General features: G+C 41.4%; 1 pseudogene; it reads right to left on the bottom strand.

Annotated features, from left to right (window-relative positions):
• Positions 1 to 14,008: 14,008 nt before the first annotated feature.
• On the bottom strand, positions 14,009 to 14,784 carry LOC134734889 (small ribosomal subunit protein uS19-like; annotated as a pseudogene).
• Between the last annotated feature and the right edge of the window lie 3,353 nt (positions 14,785 to 18,137).

Below are 18,137 nucleotides of genomic sequence, written 5' to 3'. Positions count from 1 at the left end.
AAGCAAGTACCAAGTGTTCAGCATGTACTAAGGCCTTTACTTAGGTTATCCGATTTAATTATTTTAATAACCATGGGAGACTGTGTGTGTGTGTGTGTGTGTGTGTGTGTGTTTTACAAATGAGGACAGGCTCAGATTAGTTAAGTGATTTAGCTATGGCCATGCAGTTACAGTTAATGATGAAAAAAGAATATGAATTTGAATCCAGGTCTATCTATCCCTCAATTCCATACTCTTTACCATTATCCTACTTCTGTATAGATTTAATTTAATTTTCAAAATACAGAGTTCTTCAACTTCAGACAAAAATTCTCAAGAGAAGGCAAAATATGCCATGTTAATTTTTGTAATTAAGTTTAGCACTCATTTATTGAGCACATACTAGGTACCAGGCCATGTGCAATATACCAGAGGTAAAAAGGTGGAAAAGATGCCATCTCCCCCTGAGAACCAGAACAAGACAAGGATGCTCACCCCCACCTCCTCTACTCAACACTGTTTGTCAAGGTTTTTTTCTGCATCTATTGAGATCATTATATAGCTTTTGTTTTTAGTTCTATTTATATGGTAAATCACATTTTTATGTTATTTAAAAAATGTCAATAGCTTTTGGGGTACAAGTAGTTTTTTTGTTACATGGATGAATTATGTAGCTGTGAATTCTGAGATTTTAGTGCAGCCATCACCCAAGTAGTGTACATTGTACCTAATGTGTGGTTTTTTATCCCTAGCTCCCTCCCAACCTCCCCCTTCTGAGTCTCCAAAGTCCATTACATCAGTCTGTATGCCTTTGCTTGCTCATAGCTTAGTTCCCACTTATAAGTGAGAACATATGGTTTTTGGTTTTCCACTCCTGTGTTACTTCACTTAGAATAAAAAAAAAAAAAAAAAAAAAAAAAAAGATGCCATCTCTGCTTTGAAAGAGCTCACAGTCTATGTAGAGACACAGCTTCTAAATTTCTTTTAAGTTCCCTGGTTTCCCTTCAGCCCTGGGATTATATAAAAATAATTTTTTGCCTTTGTGTCAACATCATAGCTGAAAGATTTCTACTTCTTACTCAGCAACTACAATTAAGACCAGAATAGATGATCACGTTTATGTGTATTTTAGAAAAAGGAAGAAAGAAAAAAGAAAGGAAAAAAAAGGAGGGAAAGAGGGAAGGAGGGATGGAGGAGCGGAAGGGAAGGGAAGGGAAGGGAAAGGGGAAGGGAGGGGAGGGGAGGGGAGAGAAGGGAAGGGAAGGGAAGGGAGAAAAGGAAGAATCAGTACATTGGCCTGATTTGTGCTTAAGGAAACAAAGGAACAAATGCTTGAAATCAAAGCCGTCTCCAGAATTCCATGGTATAAGGTCCCTACACCTACATGGCAGGATTCATTCAACAAAAATTTCTTGAACATTTATTATAAGCTATGAATAGAGGCAAAGGGTTCATAGTCAAATGGGTAGAAGGACAAGTTAATCAACAATTACAGCCCAAAGTGAGAAAAATCATAGCAGCATTTCTCATAACACCCCGTGAGAAAACAGGAGAGGAGAATCTAATGAAGACAGGATGGCAGAGAAAGTGAGGATAAGGGAAGAAAGTGATATTTGAGCCAAGACCTGAGGTGAAATGGGAGTTAGCCAAGAGAAAAAGTTGGGAGGAAAACTCCGGAAAGTACACGGGTTAAGCAAAAAACAAAATGGGGGTAAAAGAACCCCAGGCCTTTTGGTGAGAACCATTGAACACTTGCCTGAAATTCACACCATTAAAGTCACCCCAAATTTTATGTTTTAATTTTTATATATTTTATTTTATTTATTTAATAATTTTACTTTAAGTTCTGGGATACTCGTGCTGAACATGTAGGTTTGTTACATAGGTATACATGTGCCACGGTGGTTTGCTGCACCCATCAACCTTATTTTCATATTTTTAAATAGGTGATACAACCATGGCTCAAAAATTAAAACAATGTGAAAGAGAACCTACTGAAAAACCTCGTTACTGTGCCTATCTTCGTCCTCCCCATCCTCCCCAACCCATACACCTGTCCCCATCCCTTAAGTAACTATTATGAAATAGTCCTTTGTATGTCTTTCCACTGCTTCTTTATGCAAATACAAGTCAATACGACTATATATATGCACATAATTCAAGACTTTCTGAAGGCATATGCGTTTTTTACTATGCTAAAGCATTGTATTACTTGAAGAAAGTAAAATACATATTTTAACGTTCAAAATAATGATTTTCTTGGATTGTTATTGTTGGTAGTCTTCATGGATGGAGTGCCCCCTACATACCATTACAGCTAAGGTCACAACTTCATTTTATAGATGAAGAGAAATGAGACTTAGAAAAGTCAAGTAACCGTGTTAGCCAGGATGGTCTCGATCTCCTGACCTCGTGATCTGCCCGTCTCGGCCTCCCAAAGTGCTGGGATTACAGGCGTGAGCCACCGCGCCTGGCTAACACGGTGAAACCCCGTCTCTACTAAAAATACAAAAAAAATTAGCTGGGCGTAGTGGCAGGCGCCTGTAGTCCCAGCTACTCGGGAGGCTGAGGCAGGAGAATGGCGCGAACCCGGGAGGCGGAGCTTGCAGTGAGCCGAGATCGCACCACTGCACTCCAGCCTGGGCGACAGAGCGAGACTCCGTCTCCAAAAAAAGAAAAGTCAAGTAACTTGTCAGGTGCAGACAGCTAGTGAGTGGCAGAACTGGGGTCAGCGGAGGGAGGTGGTGCCCCCTCCTCCAGAATCCTATTTCAGAGAAATGGCCCTACCATTCACCTAATCACTAGAGCCAGAAACCTGAGTCCTTCTCAGCTCACATGAGGTCAACCACCAAGTCCTATTGATCTGAGCCTGTTATTATCTTTCAAATCCATTCCCTCCTCTCCACTCCATCATTGTCTCTCACCTGGTCAAGACCTAGATTTCTGACTGGTCTTTCTGTCTCTAGACTGATGTTGCCTCCAATGTAGCCTCCATTCTGCTGCTGGAGTGATCTTTGTAACACATAAATCTGATGGTATCTCTCTGCCTCAAAATCCTTCCAAGGCTCCCAGTTGCTAAGAGTATGAAACCTAACTTCTTTGCATGGCATAGTTGAGCCCTACTCACATTTCCTGACATTCCCACCACAAACCTAATGCTTCACAAAAACCAAACCACTTCAAGTTTCTAGAATCCTCCAGATGTCTTCTGTTCTGGGTCTTTGCCCAGCCAAGTCCTGCCTAAACCACTCTTCTCTCCCTTGGCAAACTCCCCATCCTTCAGCTCATGCAGTATCTTTTCTGGAAGCCATCCATGTATCCCCTAAGCAGAGTGGCACAGTCTTTGCCTGTGTTTTTGTTCATACCTATACGAAAGCAGTCACTTTGTGGTCATGAATGGTTTTTGTGTGTTTCTCCACATTAATCTTCATATTCTTTCAAACTAAGAACAACAGTAATTTACTTCTAATTTTATTTTATTTAATTTTTAATTTAGTCAAATGAAGTAGTGGGAACAGAGAAGGAACAAAGAAATCTGTTACTGGTTGTGATCAATTGGTTGTAAACACCACTGCATTGCACCACTACATCAGCCACTTTTTTTTTTTTTTTTTTTTTTTTTTAGATGGAGTCTCACTCTGTCGCCCAGGCTGGAGTGCAGTGGCGCAATCTCAGCTCACTGCAACCTCCACCTTTCAGGTTCAAGTGATTCTCCTGCCTCAGCGTCCCAAATAGCTGGCATTACAGGTGCGCACCACCACTACTAATTTTTGTATTTTTAGTAGAGATGGGGTTTCACCATGTTGGCCAGGCAGGTCTCGAACTCCTGACCTCAAGGAATCCTCCTGCCTCAGCCTCCCAAAATGTTGGAATTACAGGTGTGAGCCACCACACCCGGCCTGCACCAGCCACTTCTAATTTTAGATTCACAGTGCCTAAGATGGTGCCTGTCACATAAAAAGGCTTCAGTATGTATTTTTAAGTGTTTGTTATATGAATAATTCCCAAACCCAGCCTCTTTTCATTCATTACCCAGACTGTCTCCCTCGGTAGTTCATTATTACCACAGGAGTGGTTTTACCTGGTACACAGATTTGAAGGAAATCTCTTGGATTATGGGTACATGATCCAATCTCAATAGAGAGCAGCAGTAGGAATGAAGAGTCTTGCAGAACCCTGAGTTATTTTGAAGCCATGGTGAGCCTGCAGGAGGAGGAGGATCTGGTGACCCTGAAACAAGGAAACAAAGATCAAAAAGATAAATCTTACCTACTTTCTAATTTTACTTTGGCAGGTCTAGAGTCAGTCAGATGTATTTGAGGTTCAGACTTAATAACCTTGAATACTAGTCATGAGTTTATCAGTGTTATGCTACTACATGCAGCTAGGAAAGAAACTAAATATTAAGGGCTCAGAATTCTATAAAAATTAGCACCATGACTCTTAAGAATAGAAAGAGAAATTCTTCTAATAATTGATTCTAAAACTTGGGTTAATGTAAGAATCATCTCAGCAGGTTTTTAAGTTTTCAAGGTCCCATCATAGAGGCACTGATTCATGGGGGCCTGGAAGTTTTTTTTCCAACAAGCAACCCAAGTGATAATAATGTAAACAATGCTTAAAGTGGTCTCCAAAGCTTTTTTTTATTATACACTCCATATATCTAATTTTTATTCATAAATTGTACTCTGTTTCTGTACCTATACATAGAACATCCTCAGAATTAAAATATTTAAAAGATAAAATGAAGATAAATCTAAATAGAATTTTTAATATTATCTTTCCACCCATCAACAGATCATCCCAAGTATGTATCAATGTGTATCCCAAGAGCAAGGCTGCCCCTCAATAAAATCAACATCTATTTTAATGGTCTCAAGGCCCTCATTTAGGGACATGTCCAACTACACAGTTTTTTTTTAATCTGTTGATGTTCTTCTGTGTATCAGGGACTGTGCTAGACCATTTTACTCCATATTATCTCATGTAATCCACCTTGTAACCCTGCAAGATAGGTAATATTAATAACAATTACATATTTGGAGACTGAAATTCAGTGAGATCCATGTAGGTTGCCTAATATCTCATAGATAACAAATAATGAAAAAGGAATTTGAATCCAGGTTTCTAATATTTTCCACTATATTTTGTATATGTCAGTTAAGAGTGTATTTAGCTGCAAGGGAACAGAAATTTAGTTACAATGATTTAACTAGATAGTGGTTTATTTTTTTCTGTAACAAAAAGTCCCCATGTATGGAATCCAGGCTGGTAAAGAGGTTCTATAATAGCACCAGGGACAGAGGTTTTTTCTCTCTGTCCTGCCATCTTTAGTAAGTAGTTTTTGTCACAAAATAGATATTTCTACCTCCAGGCATCACAGCTCTATTCCTACAAGAAGATAAAAATGGGAGAAAGGACAAAAGACAAAAGATAAAAGTTAAAAGGCCCTTACTCAGCCCCATTTAATAAGCTTTCCCAGGAGCCCCACCTGGTAACTTGATCTTGAATCTCATTGGCCAGAATTGTGCCACAAAGCCACCTGTAGCCACAAGCTGTGTACAAGCTGTGTACTTTAAGCTGGGCATAGTTGGGACAAAATTGGATTTCTCCTAATTAAGAAGCAGAGATTGAATTTAGTGGATGCAACCAGGAATATCTGCCACATTACTTCTGTCTTAACCCCAAAACTACCACAACATTGTAGCTACTACAGAAACTAATACAGTCTTAGCATCCCAGGAAGAGAATCTTTTCAAGTCATGTAGTCCATATCCCCATCTAATGCTAGGATCCAGTATACTCTATCATGACCAAGAGATCATCCAGCATCTGCTCGAAACTCCTAGGATGGGAAAGCTTATGACTTTACTCTGAAATCTCTTCTACTTGTGAGAGGCTTTAATTGTTGGCATTTCTATTCTAGTAAAAATCACAATGTATCATATTTAGATTTTTACACTGGCGTCTTAGGACCAGGGGCTGTTATTTATTCATCTCTGTACCCGGTACAGTTGTCATAAAGAGGTGACTCGGGAAAAGATTCGAGGAATAAATGGAGAAATCTTTTTTTTATACTGAGATTAAATGATTCTTCTAACCACTTAAAAAAAAAAAAAAACACCTCTTTTTTCTCTCCCAGGCCCATTCCATTCAACTGCACTGTCATGTTCAGTTAATAAGCAATATGAAGAGTGAAATATTAGGGTCACATCCCAGGAGCTGGTCAGGATGTATAAGAGGCCCTGCAGTGCTCTGGAAATAAGCTCTGATCAGGAAGAAGTGAATGTGCTTTAGAGAACAGCTTGTGATCTGGACTCACACACCACTGAGAAGAAATGGGGCTCCTGGAGGGAAGACCCCAAGCCAAAATTCACCACTCTTTTCCTGGTCTCTGCCAATCTGAGTTTCCATCACTGCTTGGTAAATTTTCCACTATAACACAGGGAATCAAGGAAAATGATGCACATGCATGTGCACGTGTGTGTGTGTGTGTGTGTGTGTGTGTGTGTGTGTGTGTGTTTTCAAACAATTTTCTCTCTAGGATTATGGCCCTTCCCACACCTTCTCTTCCAAGACCACAATCACTGCATCCTCTGGTGTGCTCACATGCAAAGTAGTTTTTACTCCAAAGTAAATGGAGGAAACAAACTAAGTGGAGATGTAAGTTCACAAGGTTCAAGTGATTGAAAGCTAAGATCTCCAGCTAGGCAGGACAAGATCTGATCTTATGATGACTTAACTTCTCTAAGCTCCTGGTTCCTCATCAGTGAAGTGGGCATAGCAATATCACCACCTTAAATATTGTTGTGCAGATTAAATGAGATACAGCCTGTAAAACACTTACCACAATATCTGGTACATATAGTGCTTGGTAAGTATCAGCCTATCATTGTCAACATCATTCTACTTAGCCCATGAGTTTGGCACAGGTTCTTCTCCTTTTGCAGGCTCTTTCCCTAGCCCTGACCTTCAAGATAATTCCTAGGCCAGGTGCAGTAGCTCATGCCTGTAATCCCAGCACTTTGAGAAGACAAGGCTGGAGAATTGCTTGAGGCCAGGAGTTTGAGACCAGCCTGAGTAACATAGCAAGACCCTGTCTTTACAAAAAACAAACAAAAAAATATTTAATTCACTGGGCATGGTGGTGCCTGCCTGTAGTCCCAGCTACCCAGTAGGCTGAGGAGGGAGAATCCCTTTAGCCCAGAAGGTTGAGGCTGCAGTGAGCTGTGATTTCACCTCTGCACTCCAGCCTGACTAACAGAGTAAGAAAAAAAAAAAAAAATTCACCCCACATGCCCAAGCCATATGTAGCTCCCTCAGTACTACAGACCTATGGGAAAGGAAACCCTTTTTCTAACTGGGCTCCTTCTTTGCACCTGGCTCATAGACTTGATAGTAATTCCCAGGTTCCCTTCCCAGAAATTGTCTCATCCACCTTTCTTGATGACGAACCAGCACAATTTGGATGCCCCCGAGTTAACTCTCTTTTCATTTCCTTCCCTTTACTCTTTGCCTTTTTCAAATAGTAGTAACAAGCACCTAAATCCTGTATCCTTCTATCCTTCTTCTTATTTTTTTTAAGAGACGGGGTCTCATTTTGTTGCCCAGACTGGAGGGTAGTAAGTATTCACAGACATGATCATGGCACACAATACAGCCTCATATTCCTGGGCTCAAGAGATCATCTCACCTCAGCCGCTCAAACAGCTGGGACTATAGGCATGCACCACCACTCCTGGCTCCCCAAATCTTTCTTAATAAAAATAATTTTTGAAAACATCTTATAATACATGATCATTTATTAAACACTCCCACTTAATACATCTCATTTTAACTTTACAATAGCATTGTGAAGGACTATTATTCCCATTTTGAAGATGAGAAAACAGATTCAGAGAGCTGACAACACCCGCCCAAGGACCCAAAGGGAGTTAGAATGAATCTGAGACTCCATTTCTGATGCTCTGAAATTCGTGGTTTGGTCTCTGCCACCTTGACTTAGCACATGAGTCACTATATGTTGAGCAACTGTGGAGGAGATACATTACCAACATTTCCTATCATTCTAGATACAGGTGTGCTGGGACATAGGGAAGGCTGCCCTCTATCCTCTCACTGTCTCTATGATAGAAGCTAGACATGCTGGTACAAGCCAATGGCACTGGAATAACCTGGCTTCTGCTGTCTACCATGACCACTAGAATTACCTCCAAAAGAATCTAAGCCATCTCACTCCATTAAATATTTATTGTATACCTACAATATATTCAACACCATAGAATATACTGTGATCTAAGACCTAGTCTAATGGCCCCCAAAAGCTTCCAATCTAGTCAGGGACTGAGACTAAGAATATAAAATAATACATAATTAACTTTAAATTGGACAGAAGAGACCATAGATGCTGAAGTAGTTCAGAGAAAAGGTAGATTCATGAGGTCTGAAATAATAAAGAGAGATTTTATGGAGGAAAAGCTTCAGCTAAAATGAGAGGATGCATCATGAAAGAAATGAGGACCTTATGGCTACTCATAGATCCCCCAGTGTATTTAGTGTACCAGGCATATTTACTCATAATCACTCAGAATCCCCAAAGCAACAACCCAGGAGTCCTCACTTAATAGGTAAAGAAATTGAAGGTCAGAGAGGTTAAGTAGTTTGCCCAAAGTCACAAGTCTTTTAAGTGATAAATCCAGAATTCAAAGTAAGCTTTATCTGATGCTAAAGTTGGTGCTTTTTCTGCTACCTTGCTGCTTACTACTGACAGGTAAATCCAAGAGCTAAAACAAATGTTATTGGTCCATAAAGAGCCTGTTGAGAGAAAGGGGTATAGTGAGAAGAGCACTGGAACTAGAATCAGCAGGCCAAATTTGTAATTAACTTTTCATTTCTAGTGTATTTGATAAGTCCTCCCTTGACTTTCAGTTGCCTTATCTGAGGTAAATGGAGAAAATGCTGGCATCTCTTTCAAATAACTATAATAAAGATTAAATGATAAACATACAGATATAACTAAAACATTAAACACCCACTTTTACATGTGAATTTTAATAAAATAAAAATACAAATTAAAGTACTTATATATTTCACTGGATTTACCTAATCACATTCCATTAAATAACCACCATAGCATCTTCAGGACCTAGGTAGATGTTAGTTAGAAAGGCTAGATAACCTTTTTGGCACTTCTAAAACTAACAGGAGCTCTTAAGCTATCAGGGTTATCAATCTCCCTCCAAAGCTGACCCTTCTAGGCCCCCACATATTAGCTCTGAGTGTTCTGGCCTCAGACTGAGGACTTAAGGAGTGGGACCTCCACCCAACAGGAAGCCAAAGACCACTTCTATAAGAGCACCAAGCTGAGTGCATGGCAAATACTTCATAAATAGAGAGCAAATTGAACTGAATTCCAAAGGGTCCTGGATTTCCTAAAGGGCAGCCTCCAAGACTTACCATTTTGTGGAATCAAGCAATGGATGGAGATGCAACCATGCCTATAAGATACAGACACGTGTGTGGGATTGGGACAGAACTTTTCAATCTGGTCCCTCCCCTTTGTTCCATAGCCCACTGGGCTACAAAGGACCTCCTAGGTAGAATGTGCTCAGCTTTCTTTGCAATGGCTGGGCATGCCAGAAACAGAGGCTTTGAATCATCTCATCACCTGGTCAGCAGGAGGTATTTATGCCAGAAATGTCTTAGAAAGAAAAGTGTCCTTTTATTGATTTCATGGCTCTCTTGCTAACATTTACAGTCCAAAACAAGTACAATCTGAATTTCAGACTTAGGTTTCTGACTTGAGGAAAAGAACAAAGAAAGTACTGCCTTCAATTCACGTAGCTGTAATTAGTGCCTTTTTCCCCTCAACTGTTCAATGTACTTGGTAGTTCTTCCTTTGTGAATTTTTATAAACTCAGAAATATTGTTAGGGCATAGGGGAAGGAGTCTCAAGAAAGCTAGAGATCCTGGTTGAGCTAGTGGGGCCAGACAACGGACCACTGATGCTAATGGGATTTCACTGGCATGCAGGGATTGCAGAGGCCTGAGAACTCCTTCTGTGGTCATTGGGAGAAGGCGACTGCACCTTACTTACTCTATAATCAATTATGTATGCACTCATTTATTTATTCGTTCACCTGTCATTTATTAAGAACTTTTGCATGCCTGGCACTGCAGTAAGTACTTGGGGGAGAAAGAAGTTTTAAAGGAGAACAACTTTATAGAATAGGGTTATCTTTTGAAAGAGAATGGGAAACCAGGCTGAAATTATGGGGCCTGTAAAAAGAGGAAGAAAAGACAGCCATGGCCTAAAGAGTAGCCCTGGGGCAGAGCAATTGAAAGTTCTCTTGGGTTCTGTGGCATAGAAAATTTACATGACTTAACTAAGATCATACAGATCTTTGAAGTCAGAGACTGGCCTAAAACTCAGCCCGAGTGCCTTTCAGATGACCCCATGAACCTAGTACAGTGAAAAGAACTCAGACCTCAGAAATAAAAACACCTTGATTTAAACCCTGCTTTTACCTTCAGTTACTTTAGAACTAAACCTCTCTGAGCTATAGTATCTCATGTAAAAAATAGTGATAAAAAATACTCATTGTAAAATGAGGTTACTATAGGATTAAAATACACGCTGTGATTTCTGCTACAAGAAAAATGGAGTAGTAGAGTCCAGATTTTCTTTCCCAGTTGATACAAGACAAAATACATGAAACAATGGTTTCTTTTTTTTTTTTTTTCTGAGACACAGTCTCATTCTGTAGGCCAGCCTGGAGTGCAGTGGTGCCATTACTGCTCACTGCAACCTCTGCCTCCCAGGTTCAAGTGATTCTCTGCCTCAGCCTCCCAAGTATCTGGGATTACAGACACGTGCCATCACATCCGGCTAATTTTTGTATTTTTAGTAGAGACAGTGTTTCACCATGTTGGCCAGGCTGGTCTCGAACTCCTGACCTCAAGTGATCTGCCTGCCTCAGCCTCCCAAATTGCTGGGATTACAGGCATGAGCCACCACATCCAGCCTGAAACAATGGTTTTCAAGACACTGGACATCAGGCAATAAAAAACAATAATCCCTGAGAGAAGGGAAACAAATGAGATAAGCCCTATGATTGAGACAAGTTCCTGCCTTGAGAGAGTTTCCAGGTCATGGCCCAGAGAGTGGAAACTGACATACAGCCTTAGTAGACTCCATGAGTTGTAAAGACACAGCTGAAAGTCCAGAGAGACCTACCAATCTCTGCCTTTAAGAAAGGAAGGAAGGATGGAAGGAAGGAAGGAAGGAAGGAAGGAAGGAAGGAAGGAAGGAAGGAAGGAAAGAAAAAGAAAGAAAGAGAAGAAAGAGGGAGGGAGGGAGAGAGAGAGAGAGAAAGAAAGAGAAAGAAAGGAAGGGAAAGGAAGGGAAGGGAAAGGGAGAAAGGAAGGGAAGGGAAAGGGAGAAAGGAAAGAAAGAAAAGAAGAAAAAGGAAGGAAGGAAGGAAGGGAGGGAGGGAGGGAAAGCAGTCAAGCAAAAAAGAGTATATACTATATGATTTCATTAATGTAAAATTCTAGAAAACATAAACAAATTTGCAGTGACAGGAAGCCAACCACTGGTTGTCTAAGGACAAGACTTGGGATGGGAAAAGTGGGATGAAGGAATTACAAGGAGTATAAGGTAACTTTGTGGAGTGATGGACATGTATATACATATCATATATATATATATATTCATCATATATATATATATTTTAGAGGCAGAGTCTCTCTGTCACCCAGGCTGGAGTGCAGTGGCACGATCATGGCTCACTGCAGCCTAAACTCCAGTGGCTCAAATGATCCTCCCACCTCAGCTTACCAAGCAGCTGGGACTACAGGTATGTGCCACCATGCCTGGCTAATCATTATCATGATTGTGGTGATGGTTTCATGGGCATATACAAATGTGAAAACTTATTAAGTGGTATGATTTAAACATGTGCAGTTTGTTATATGTCAATCACACCTCAATAAAGCTGCTTTTAAAATTTCCTGATATTTCTACGGTACCTCTAACATAGTAAGTCCTTAATAAATGTTAGTTCTCTTTCTTTTAACACTACATTTTACAACTAGGAACTAATAGGATCATAATTCCTGACTAGGGAACTCTTTTTCTCACCAGAAAAGTGTAGGAACTATTTTTGAAAGGCTGAACTGTTTGGTCATCTTTGCTTTCGGTTTTACTAAGGCTGGCAGCTCTCTCTATCAGCAACGCCCCCAAAGAGCCAGGCAAAGTCAGTGAGGTCAGCCTAGCTTTCCTTCTCTCCACCTTCACTCCTCAGAGCCATCACTTTGGCAACATAACCCAATTTAATGGCTTATCAAAACCCAAGGTTCTTGATGTTTGTACCCCCATTGCCCCAGCATAGTGTTTGGTGTGTGGCTAGAGCTTAACAAAGGATCAAAGAGAGAACCGGTGAAGGAAAAGAGTAAAGCTTCCATCTCTGTGCCTGTGTGCCTGCATGGTGACCTCCAGGTCTTCGTGTAGTGCAGGTCTCAGCTAAGTCTCAATAAAGGAAATTCTCTGCTCTGGCTGAGGCGCCAGACCACTGCAGCTCTGGGTCTTGATAACACCCACAGCTTTCACACCAATGCCTTTCCACAACTACTTCACTTATTGGGTCTACTGAGCACTCTGCTAGGACAGCACAACCATACTCAGTCCATCGATCTTGACTGGATAGCAAAACAGATTACATTTTAACATCTTCATGTTGCTAGGGTTCTCAAATTTTGCGTTCAAAGAGACAAGATGGTTATCATAGTGGCAAGCACTGAACTGGAAACCTAGAGACATGTAGCTAGTCCTGGCCCTGCCCTCTCATCAATGAATGACCTGAATCAACCCAGTCTATACTTGTAACTCATTGGCCAGCCTTCCTTACCATAACTGTGCTATTCCAGGGGAGGCAAAATGTTTAAGAGTCACATTACCAGCCTTGGGTTGGGGGTAAGTCCTAGATCTGCCACGTGGTAACTAGAAAATGGGTTGAGTGGCCTAGCCCATCCAGAGGGCCCTTTGTAGGAAATTTTTCTGTGGTCCGTTTTTCAAATGGCCTGGGGCTTATTTATTCTCCTATAGGGAAGTAGATGCTGTGGTAGCCATGAGAAAATAGCTCTTCTGGTAAGGAGAGCGCTAGGTATGCAAACATTCAGTCGGCGGTACCCCTGAAATTTAACTTGAAAATTGCACCTATAGGCTTCTGCAAATTAATAGCATTCAATGGGGGCTCAGCCTTGTTTCTCTGCAGGACATGCTAATCTGGGAGCCTTAAAAATTAATAAATTAATATAGTCTACAAAACAGTCATACTTCCTATGAAAAGCACCTGCCACACATTAATGAAGCTATCCTTTCATTTTTCTTCATTAAGTATAAGGCTTATGAACAAGGACTTTTATTACTTTTATTCATTACAGTACTCCTAGTGCAATAGAAAAGTGCCTGATACATAGTAGGCCCTCCAACAAATGTTTATTGAATAAAAGAATCATTTAATAAAGTCCTTATGAGTTGAATCTGTATGCAACGCTTTGTAGTATTAAATGTATTGTAACCTTCCTTAACCAAAATAGCAGCAACTTCATTTCCCCTAACAACTTCTTTAAATACCCTCACAATTTCCTTCTTCCTTCCTGGGTAGTCTATTAGCATCCTCAGAAGACTGGTAGAGATCCAAGCCTTATTTTTGAGAATAAAAGCTGGAAATCATTATTTCCAGCTTTTTTCAGAGTTATAGATTAAACCTCAACAGAACCTAGGTGGGCTGTAGGACTTGTTGACCTGCTGAAGGGGCCCTGCAGAGTACTGTACCATCTTGTAGGCGTAGTACTGGTTCAGCTGAGATTTAATCTACAACTCTGAAATAATTATTTCCAGCTTTTATGAAAATAAACAGAGAAGATGGGCTATAGGACTTGTTGATGTGCTGAAGGGGCCGTGCAGAGTATTGTACCATCTTGCCTAGATAAATGAAAGATATCACTATATTGATTAGGTGTTTGTTTTATGCCTTTATTGAAGAACCAATCTTGTTTTGCCACTCTTGGTTTGTAGATAGAAACCAAGTTTCTTGGTTTCCTAAATAGAACAAACCTGGCTAATTCAAACCCTTGGCTCCACAAAATATTGCAATCATTCACATTTCCATGAGAAAAGACATTTTGTTATTTATTTATTTAAGAAACGTGTGTGCCTTTATTGGCTGAGCAGAATCTTTGAGGGTGGTGAAGCAGGAAGACTGGGTGGCTCTGATGCCTGGCCGGGCAGTGCTTCACGAGCTTGTAGGTGATCGAGGTAATGGCCAATCCTCTCGGGCTTGCCCTTCACTTGGTTGAATGCCTTGCCATTGTAGACGCCACCATGCTACCCACCGTCTTGTCTCCCATCTCGGGCAGGATGATCATGTCCTGCAGATGCACGTTCACCACCTCTGGCTTCTGCATAGGCAGTGCCCACTTCTTGCCCTTGTGCAGGCGCTTCAGCAGCGAGTGCTGCTTCTGCCACAGGCCACAGTGCAGCTTCATTCGCTGCTCTCATGACAAGTCCAGCAGCGGGTCGGGGTGCACGCCATAGGAGGTGAACTTGCACAAGGTCTGCTTCTTCTGTTTCACTGCTTTTTCTGCTCCACTTCTGCCATCTTGACTTTTTTTTAAAACAACATGCCTCAAAGATCTCCAGTGAAATAGAAAACCCAAACTGCCTCCCTTTTCAGTGCTAAAAGATAATATCCTATGGCAGCTATTTCTAGGCCTGTTTATTATCAGAATTGCTTGAGAGTTTTAAAAATGCAGATTCCTTGGCTCTACCTCTGTCCTACTCCATCACCCCCCCACCCCACCCCCCACACACACACACTCCCCCAAGATTCTGACACAGTAGGTCTGGGATATGGTCCAGAATCAGTATATAGGAAATGGACCCCAGATGGTTTTGTTGTGCAACCGGATTTTGAAACCACCTTCTAAGCTGTGCTGCTATATAACAAAAAACGCCCAGAACTACTGACTACAAAACCAGGGACTTTTTTCCCCTTGTTCTAAAGAAGGGACTGTGTCTCCCAGCCTACCTGTCCTGCTAAATATGTAGGAGCTACAAACTCAAATGCCTGCAGGACCAGGCATGTAACATAAATGCAGGAAAAACACAGATGAGAGCAGTGGGGACTGTGGCAAACACCACCCATCCACAAGGCAAAGATGCTTGCCAGTTCCAGCCAAGTATGAACATGGGCCTGTCATCACAGGAGCTTCTAAAATCTCAAAAGAATCCAGAAATTTTATAGATTTTTGTATAAAATGATTTTCTAATCAATAGATTTTATTTAAAATGTCTGGTGAAGGCTAAACACATCTGGGGTAACATGTGGCCCAGAGCCCATGCACTTTGGGAGGCCAAACTCCTCACACTACTGCCATCCACTCAAAGGGCAAGGGGGCTAAGGTGTGAGCTAGTGTGAAGGTGGGAGGGGAATATATTCCAATTACCAAGTGACTGCTGATGTTTGCATTTCACAGCTAAGCCAGCAGTCATTAATGAGACTAGCATTAATGGTTCTCTGGTTCTGTGGGGTGGCACAAACAAAGCCCTTTTAGGCTATATATTCATTCCCCAAGGCTGCTGAAACAAATTACCACAAACTTGATGGCTTAAGACCACTGACATTTATTCTCTCACGAATGTAAAGGCCAGAAGTCTGCAAAGTGTCAGGAGGTGGGTCCCTCTGGAGGCTCTGAGGGAGAATCATTCCTTGCCTCTTTCCTAGCTTCTGGTGGCTGCTAGCAATCGTTGCTGTTCTTTGGCTTGTGGGGATGTCTCGCCAATCTGCCTCTGTCTTCATATGTCCTTCTCCCCTGTCTCCCTTGTCTCATTTCCCCTTCCATTCTAAGTCCTTATCATCGGATTTAAGGTCCACTCCAATCCAACATAATCTCAGCTTGAGATTCTTAATTACATCTGCAAAGGCCCTTTTTCCAAATAAACTCACATTCATAGGTTCTGGGGTTTAAGACCTGGATATGTCTTTTTAGAGCCACTATTCAACCCACTACAGATAGGTTTGCATAAAAAAATCCATTATTTCAATCAAATTTTACTTCTACTAACATTTATCTACCAATTTACTACTATGATAAAAATGACTTACATCTTGGCAGAAAACTTGAAGACATGCCAGCTCAGGCCTAGATGCATGTTGTTACATTTTTTTTCTTCTTATATGCTGCTAGCTTCATGTCTTACTAGCATTATTCCATTGCTGTATTTTCTGCCATTACTTCTAAAATCAGGGATGTAGGGGTAAAAGGATCTCTGCCTTATACAGGCTTCCACCATTGGAGAAAATGGTGCTGTCTCCATGTGCATGGGCAGGAAAACAGGTGATGGTGGAAGAGCAGAGGGCATAGGGTACTAGGTGAAGCAAGAGAACAACAGGTAAAGTAGAAGTCTGTCTTCATTGACCAGAGAAAGACACAGGAAATATGGCTCAGGTGAAAGAGCCCCTGGAAGTGCCAGGTTCCCAAGAATTTTTTACAGCCACCCAAGCACTTAAATGTGATTTCTAGTGCCATCTAGTGGGAAGCACAGGAACCAAGTGAGACATGGGCTAGAAAAACAAAACCATGAGTCCAGCCTTCAGTCACTTTAAGGGGGCAGTTTTTATTGAGGCTGGATTTTTTTGTCTGCCTAGCGAGAGGATCTAAGAAGACTCTTAGCAAACATCTGACCATCTTGTATGCTGCTCTTACACTTTATGCACAGGTGGTTGCTGAACTCATCCACGTGCTGTGTAATTTGTGCTCCCCAGCTAGTTGGTGAGCAGAAGCTGTCTTTCCTCTTTTTATCAACACAAGCACAGTGTCTGGCACAGAACAACCTCTCCAAAAAAATGCCAATTGGGTATATAAAAAAGAAAAATCCAACCTAATGGTTTTTATTATCGACCATTTAGCTGTTAACAAATCTGCAGGAACCAAATGGCAAGACAAGCCACAAGAGGGAAACTGCATGACTTATGGTTTACTAGACTTTGAGCTTTATTAAGCAGTCCTTAGGAGGTACACTCAGGGCCCAATTACAGCAGGGAGTGAGGCTGCTGTGCCCCATGGAGGAAATCGTCCAATGCAACAAGCTGACTCCTCACACTACTGCTATCCACTCAAAGGGCAAAGAGCTAAGGTGTGGGCTAATGTGAAGGTGGGAGGGGAGTATGTTCCAATTACCAAGTGTCTGCTGATATTTACATTTCAGAGCTAAGCCAGCAGTCATTAATGTGACTAGCAATTCCTTCCTCCTTACCTTGTAACATATCCATCCACAGAATCTCTACTCCAGGGGTCCTCAATTTTGGCTGCAAAACAGCATCCATCACCTGGAAAGCTTTTTTAAAATTCTGATGCACAGGCTGCACCCTAGACGAATTAAATCAGAGTCTGCGGGGGTGGGGCCAGGCCTAGGCATTTTTTTTAAAGCTTCCCAGATATATTCAATTTCTACGGCTGCTGTAAAGCTACTACAAATTTTGGGGCTTAAAACAACACAAATTCTTATCTTATAGTTCCATATCAGAAGTCCAAAATGGGTCTCACTGAGCTACACTCAAGGTATTGATAAGAGTTGCATTCCCTGCTGGAAGCTCTAGGGAAGCTCTAGTTTTCTTACCTTCTCCAGCTTCTGGAGGCTGCCCACGTTCCTTAGCTAGTGGCCTATGGTCTTCAAAGCCAGCAATGACTGGTGAGTCTTCCTCACATTGCTTCACTCTGACACTAACTCTTCTGCCTCCTTCTTCCACATTTTAAGACCCTTGAGATTATGTGGAGTCCACCCAGTGTCTGTATCTGATTACTCAAAATAATCTCCCTATTTTGAAGACAGCTCATTAGCAACACCAAATCCATCTGCTACATTAATTTCCCTTTGTTGTGTAGTGTAATGTAACATTCATAGGTTGCAAGGATTAGGACATGGACATCTTTGGGAGAACATTATTCTGCTTACCGTATCTGATGACTCCAATGTGCAGCTGAGAATAACTGCTGGTTCTGCCAGGCACCGTTGCTCGTATCTGTAATCCTAGCACTTTGGGAGGCCAAGGCAGGCAGATTGCTTGAGCCCAGGAGTTCGAGAGCAGCCTGGA

This window comes from Symphalangus syndactylus, chromosome 12 (assembly GCF_028878055.3).
Source record: "Symphalangus syndactylus isolate Jambi chromosome 12, NHGRI_mSymSyn1-v2.1_pri, whole genome shotgun sequence".
In the NCBI taxonomy this organism is placed as follows: domain Eukaryota; kingdom Metazoa; phylum Chordata; class Mammalia; order Primates; family Hylobatidae; genus Symphalangus; species Symphalangus syndactylus.
This window is presented reverse-complemented; position numbering and strand designations above follow the sequence as displayed.